Here is an 8,227-nt window from a genome sequence, read left to right as displayed (position 1 = left end):
TATCTTCCCATCAGCATGTCCTCCCAGAAGTGTCCATTAAATTACTCTTACACCAGTGCAGAAAGGCTTATTTATAAAGCCGCACATTAGCAATCTTTTAGGAAACACTGCAGTGAGATAAATGCAGAGCCACTTTTTAAGAGAGAGGAATGCTTTCCCATCATGAAGCATTATCAAGAGAACATTATCTTCAATACTTTAATACATTTGAATCAAAAGGCTATATGTGTGGTTTGACTACTGGCCTGAAATGGACTGCATTTACTGCATTCAACTGGAAAAATAACTTTTTTAAAAAAAATAAAAGGTTATTTCTTTGTGCTCTAAATGACAGGATGAACAATTGTGGGAAAAGAGGGGATTAAAAAAAAAAAAAATCATACTACCGACCGATCTTATTCAGTGTTGAAATACTATGTGAAAATAAAGTATATAAACAAAGATAATTTTAAACTAAATGTTAACATCATGCTTCAAATATACCCAAATGTAGCCAAAACTAGATGAGTTCCTTTCACAAATGAAGGGAATATCAGAGGATACCAGGGCAGCGATGGCTGTTGCTTTGGGCAGACTGCTGGCTGAGACTACTTGTGCAATCCAGTCAGAGAAAGGTTCCAGGAAATCACACAAGAGAACTCAATCTAAATCCCTGCTATGAAGAGGTTGCAAAGTGTCCACCATGCAGTGGTGTACATTTGGAAGAGGGAATATACAAAGAACAGGCCAGAGAAAAGACCCTTAGATCTGAAACACAGTCTAGGCTGTGCCACAAGGCATTCTGGAAACAGAATTTGAGGAGTTATTCATGAGCATCAAAAGGTCAGACAAAAGCCTTCCTTTCACACTAATATTATTATATCACCCTTGGTATACATTGCCACTTTGTTTTTCATATTCAAAAACCCAAACAAACCTACCATGCTTCACTCCTTTTAGCACTGCAAAGCCACCACAGTGAAAGGCAATATTTTGGATTATTTTCCATATTATACATGGTCACCTATTTGCAAACCTTGCCATTGGTGAAGAAGCAGTGATGGTTGAGTTTCAGATCTTAGATTTTATTTGTCATTCATGAAAAACATCTTGTTGTAAATCTATGAAATTTGGAGTGATTGAAGGGCAGCAAGCATGAAACCTTATGTAATTTCTAAAGCACAATAGCAGAACCTATTTAAGAGAGGAGAGGGGATAAGTGGTATTCTCTCCAACATTGTATTCTCCAGTGAAGCAGACTGCCATACTAGTTACCATCCTGCACAGCATGCCTACTCACTCACACTACTACTTCAACAACATGGGTCTGCAAAGCGCTGTGTGCTACTTGCATCAAGAAAGGTACTGAAAAACTGATCTCTTGGGTATCAGTGGTCCGCTGTTGATTTGGGGGACTAAGGATGGAGTGGTTTTAATATGAAAATTCACAAAACACCCTATGGTTTATGTGGGTAAAAAATAAAAATGAATTATAAACCACGGAGTCTTATTTTCCATGGGTACTCTGAACAATAGAGAAAAACATTCAAGTGAGGGCAGGGAGGGCAGTGGTTTTGAGCATTCAAGAAAAAATGCAAGCCCTCTTACACAAAGAGTTTGTAGAGTTCAATTTTTAGTGGCATAGTCTGTTAAACAGCAACCATATTTTTCCTGTATACTTCACAAATTTTACGCCTATAGCTAATATGAAACCGAATATTTCTGAAATTGTTTACAATACATAGGAATGAGAAGAGTTTCTGGAGACATACTGTGCTTGCTAAATAGAATTCAGAAGTTACTAATTGAATCAGTAATAGCTTTTCTGAAGAATTTCTGACTCAAATGCCAGAGCTACAAATTCAAGGGTTCGAAGATCCAAGGGTATCTGCTTCATTACCAGTTCCATAATTACACCTCAAAGTTATGTGTTTTTTACAGTGACATCAATACAAATATTATATATTCCCTCTTGCTAAATAGGCCTTGTTCTGCAGGGATGAAAACTGAGGTGCTGGCATAAGAAAAGCTGCACCTTGGCTCTTTGTTCCAATTTCAAATCCAATTTTCTATTCTATATCTAGAGGCTAAACCTCCATTTATGCTCAAAGACAGATTTGCAATGAACAAACTGCAATTGTAACCAGCAACCTTTCTCCTGCCTTTTATCTTAATAGTTTCAAGAAATTTAGAGTCCATCATTTTATAATCAGTTGTGATTTTGTGAGACTAGCAACATGAGCAGAAAGACCTCTGGGCTGTTAACTGCAGCCCTACTTGTCCAGCTTTTTCACATAACTGCACTCAGTGCTGCTGAGGCTGTGTTGCTGGCAGTTCCAGAGCTACCCAGCTCTCAACTTGTTTAGTTAAATCTACAAAGAGCTTTGATTGTTGTTTTTTTTTCCCCCCACCTTCACTGCTCCTTCTCTGGTCCATCCAGAATTATCCCAAGAACAGTTCACCAGCAGTAATACTCTCTGCCTCCAGCTCATCCCATCCTATCCACAGCATTGGCTAATACTGCAGGCTGCCTCCTCAGCATATTTCCAACCTGCTTTTCCTGTTCAAAACAGGTCAGAAAATCATAATCCTTAGAAGGGCAATGTTAATCTCTATGCTACTAGCCAAAATAGTCTAGTCATTACAAACCTTCTGAAAGCCACAATATCCAAAATTGAACTTGCCCTGTAGTTGGAAGGTCTTCAGGCCCACTTTAGTTGCAAGTTACTACACTAAATCATCACTGTGCTGTTTCCTCAGAGTGGCTACATTTAAAAAAAAACAAACAAATAAAACACACACAAAAAACCCCCAAACAACATGCCTCCCACCCCCCCAAAAAAATAAACCACACACACAAAAACCCAACAACCCAAACATAAAAACAAACAAAAAAACCCCAAACAAACCCCAACAAAAACACGATTGGATGATGTCCTGGTGCCAGTGAACAGAATGGCGGGGGGACACCAACCCCAAAACACTGCCTTCACTGCATTCACAGTTTCCTCTGTTGTTAGTGCACTGACTCTCTTTGATGCCATCATCAGCGCTAAGGCCCAGGGCATTAAAATTCACTTTCTTTCCCAGACCAGCTCCAAAACTGTCCCCACAACCTGAAAATTCTGAAATTCAGAATCCTTTATTTTCTGGGGACTTGCCTATTACAAAGTAAGTTCAGGTTACTCTAATAAAAACACTGACATGCTGTTACCTCTCAGTCACAAATACCTTTTAACTGAGCAAAAAGCTTAAATTTCGGAGACAAGCAGAAGTCACATTTCATTGGAAAAAAATGGAAGCTGCCATCCTTATAAGTCTTTTCCTCCCCACAAGTGAGAGAAACTGTCTGTTATTCACAGGAGCACTAACATGTATAATTCCAATTTTTTACTGCTTGTTTAGGGCATATCTACTTATGGCCTGCAGATCATCACCTAACCCGCACTCCAGATCCCATCAGGAATACAATGTATTTGACTTCCGGCAAGTCATTTTAGAAGGATTTAAGAGATAAATACCACACACAAAACATACAGCATGGTAAGCGATCTTACACCTTATATTCCTCAGGCATAGATTACTTCAGTGTCAGTAAAAAGCAAAATTGATCATATTTTTAAGTTTCTGCATTGATTTTCAAAAAAGGAAGTCCTTACCTTTTCAAAGACATTTTAAATTAATGCTATTACTGCAGCTAATATTCAGTGTAGTTTGCATGGATTTTCACAGTAAAATTCATGATTGCACAAGGACTGCATTGCATGAAACAAAAGACAGAAACAGTGGGAACAAGATCCTTATTTTTCAGAGCATGTTTAAATAAGAATTCATTCGATTAAGTTGTAGCAACAAAAGTTACGCTCAAGATGAGACTCAAACTGTCCTTTCCTCACTTAATCTCTCATGCCTTGACTAGAGATGAGGAAGCACCTGTTCCTTGCCTGCTTTTCTGCTGTTCTGTTGCAGCACACCTTTACTTTCCTCCCACAGCAGGTCTCTGTGTATCTGCCATCCACGATGAAGGCAGTACACACCTGGACCTAGAAAGACAGATCTCTAACAACAAAATAGTAGACAAAATGGCAGGAAAAGATCTTACTCTTCTTGAGGAGCCCACAAGTGCTATCTTTCAATGCAGCAAAGAAAGCTAAATTCTACTGATACTACATTGCACATATCAGAGAGATTTTTCCAACAAACCTATTCACAGCTTTTCAGAGCTTCTAGAAGAAAATTTCTGTAAGTTTCCCCCTCCCCAAAATACCATCATACATTTCACTCTTCCTCTCCTCAGTTATTCTGATGTGGCTTCCTTCCACCGCTAGTCTGTTCTTGTGGACGATGGCAGGAAGAAATATAACGATGTTGCCTTCATTTTGGTCTTGCATACTTTAGTCTTATCCTTTTGAAAGCACCCAGAGTAAAGAATTTGAAGGTTTTTGGACATGGATATATATTTTAAAAGCTACATTTGCATGAACTTCCAGCATCCTAAGTTACTTTAAAAGGGTCACTTCCAAGACAGTAGCACATTAGCTTTTCCCCCACCTCTAGCAAGCAGAAAATTAAGTGCTGATAACAGGTGACGATTAAAAACCAAACAGCCACAACAACAGAACTTTCAAAAGTTACAATGCTGTAACAGCCAAGCCAGAAGGTAGGGACCAGCACAAGAGATTGATATAAACCAAAAGAATTGTATGCTTATCAGGTCTATTGTAAAAGCCGCTTTCCCAAAATAAAAGCAACGCAACATGATGTTGTTCACATTTTTACTTATTGCTCAACAAGGGAAGAATGTCCTTGAAGGTCTACAAGCAGTAAAAGGCCCTGTTGAAAGTTCACAGGCTTTTGACACAAGGTGGGTTGCATTCTCAGAAGTCTAAATTTTTTTATCATATAGGCTCAAACCTTGCTAACTTTTCTCTAAACACTCCCTTGTTTCTAACCTTTCCTTTGTACATTCTGCTACCTCAACATTCTCAGTGCAGGGTCAGATGTCTGAGTAAAATAAATACTCATTACACTTACAGGAAGAAGCAAAAGAAAAAAAGGAAAGGAAAAACACCCCAGCATTTTAAAACTAGAATTTCTAACATCAAAAATTAGGGTTTTACATGCTTTCTCTTAAAAACATGTTGAAAATGAGCTTATTGTATTTTTTTTTAATTAAACACAAGTTTATTTTATCAGCTCCTCACTTTGAGAGCTAATGATCTTTTCCTTATAGATCTATTGCTACATTCACATTTTAAAGGAGTTAAAAATACCTCTCTTATTCTTGAACTGTGTGGGAAATGTCATGACACTCAATACAGGGAATGCTTCAAAGCAACAAAAATCTACAAAGACAACTCACGTGTTTGAAGGTTAAGGGTTATGAGACAGAGTGTTTGTTTAATTTTTTAAATAGCAGAACTATTGGTATACAAACTCTGCCCCCTCAATCATTCCTAACTCCACAGAACTCTCTCTGTAACAAATGAGGCAGTCCTAAAACGTGGCAAGTGCTAGAGCAACAAGAAGATCTAACACTAAACATTAAAAAACCCTCCCCTTTTTTATGATACCTCTTTCCATACTACGTATGCACTGTAATCTGATTGATTAACATGCATGAGATACTCTACAAAAAGAATTTCAGAAGATTGTCAATTCATAGTGTTCAACACGACCAAGGGAAATGACCTGAGGGGTGGGGGAAAGGCTGAAAATGAAACCAAGCCTACATCATCAGCTTTTTCTTTACAAGGGGCAATTAACACATATGGGGCAATTCAGAACATCAGACATGGGTCTTAGATGGAGGGGCAAAGTAAGTGTCAAGTCTGGTTTTCCTCACACTGAGCTCTGTCTCCCTCTGAGCATATGCACAGCCTGCTCTGCAAAGGCACCATCAGGAAGAGGGCAAGTATTGGCATCCCTGTATAGCTGGCTACCGTGCCAGGATATCCAGCAGCTGTGGATCTGGAGTTGGCTGGGAACAGGATTCAAACCAGCAAGAACAGTAAATTTGCTCTCTGCCAGGAGTAGTTTAAACCCCCAGCAATGAGAAGCTAAGCAAGCAGCTTGAGAAAGTCACCACCTCTCAAAGAGAAACCCTGTCAATATTGAGGCCATTATACCGCACAAGGAAACCAAGAACCAGCCACGAGGCCAAGAGCAAGAAAATCAATCAGCAAAGCATAAACACCATGCTCAGATCTACCAACTGGGAGCAGAGCGCCATCGCAACCAAATGCATGGACAACTTAAGCTGCAATTATTTTTTTGCTGTGAAATTTAATTGGTTGTAAACCCTTAACTTTATGCTATGGATATATATTTTTTTTTCTTTCTTACAGCTAGAAGACTAAAGAGTCATTTTGCTTTCATTTCTTGGTCCCACAGTTTCTTATGTTCTAAAGCATTATGTTTACATTTGGGTCACACTTAAAGCACTCCTCTTCCACTGGATTTCTGTCAGATATTTTAAGGATTTCTTGTTGTAGAGCAATTTTTATTCCAACTGAATAAAGTCAGATACTACTGTAATTTTCACAATTTGAAATAAATTTGTACATTTCAAAATAACCCTATCAAATATCAATGAACACATCATTCTACATGGAAGACATTGAAAATACAAAAAAAAAAAAAGAACAATTTTTTTTTTAAATCAACTGTTTAATGGAAGCATAGTGACCTCCGATTTTAAGATTAACGGATGTCAGATTATTCACTGACATTAGTAGTCAGAAGCTTCCACTGCAGCTGCTAGCAACAAAACTCACAGGCCTTCAGACGTTTGTACTGCAAGCACACTGCTTGCAAAACGTGATCGAAAGGGGACATCTACTGGTGGCAGAGATTAGTGTAGACAGTAAATGCCAAACCAAAAGTTTAACAGAATTACAATACCGAACTAAAAATCCACTGATGCTCCTGACAAATCCAAAAGCTCCTACTCCTGCCGCTAAGTAAAGATTATTTAAAAAAAAAAAAACACACAAAAAACCCAAACAAAAAAACTACAGCAAAACACATTCTTTCAAAGACACAGCTAACATTAAATAGCCAGAATTTGAACAGTACTTTAATAACATTTACAGAATGGAAAGCATTTTATTTAAACTCTACTTTTTATTATCAGCAAGCACACAGAAAACAACAGCAAATAGCTAGATTTTTAAAAGAATCATCAAATATATAAAATAAAATGAGAAAGGAATATAACAACACACTAGTATAAGGAATGGCAACTGGCAAGTCTAGATTAATATACCATTATCTTTATTTGAATATTTACATTTCCAACTGCATATCCAGTTCAATAATATAGTGGACCTCCCCTAATTATATAAAGAAAAAATAATTCAGGAGGCCTCTGGTTTGTTTTGTGTTTGCTGTTTAAAAACCCATATAATAAGTGGATTTAAAAAGGCAAAGTTTTGAATCGACTACAGGCAAACCTTGGCACAGATCAGGAGAGTTTTATGCTTTAGAGCATTTCAGGTTATCTTGAGATCTCATCATGTTTTAGAAGATACTGTAAGTCGTAGACTTAAAACTCATTACCATGGACTTTGTCAAACACAGATCTATACAAAACAGGATGCAACTGGTTAAACAGCGAGCCTTGTGATTAGTTTTAACTAACTGAAATGAAACAAATACTATTTTAAAAATGAAGGTGTTGAAAGGCTTTTTTTTCTTTAAAAAATCAGTAATTGAGTTTCATCAATAAATTTTGTTGAAAATATCTTAATTCATATAAACTAGCAAAACCCACTAGACTGTCTAGTGCAAGTCTACGCTGCAGATGAAGAAATCCCAACACAAAACACCTGATCTGAAAGCACAGCTGCAACTATTAAAAAAGAGAATGGCCATTTCAAACTCTTCACTCTCACCTTATCTCCAACAAAGTAGTAAGAATAAGCTATCTTCTCTCTAAACTGGGGAGGAACACCCCATGGATGACCAACATATAAAAAATTTCTAGGTAAATCTATCAGTATCAAGAGAATTAGAGCCGAAATACATGATTAAAGGTATCATCTCCAAACTAGCACCATCAGAAGCATGAAAACTATGAGATGAAATACAAACAATGCTAATTCTGTTCTTCAATTATATAATACAGCAACACAAGTGCAGGTGAAGCATTTTACTGATTGTGAGCACAGAATAAGCTTCTTTTTGAGAAACAAGTTTCGTGGCTGACGAGTGTTCTTCAACAGTAACAGCCACATCACTGTTCTTT

The sequence above is a fragment of the Phalacrocorax carbo genome, chromosome 8 (genome assembly GCF_963921805.1).
Source record: "Phalacrocorax carbo chromosome 8, bPhaCar2.1, whole genome shotgun sequence".
Taxonomy (NCBI): Eukaryota; Metazoa; Chordata; class Aves; order Suliformes; family Phalacrocoracidae; genus Phalacrocorax; species Phalacrocorax carbo.
The sequence above is the reverse complement of the archived record's forward strand: the minus strand, read 5'-3'. Positions refer to the sequence as shown.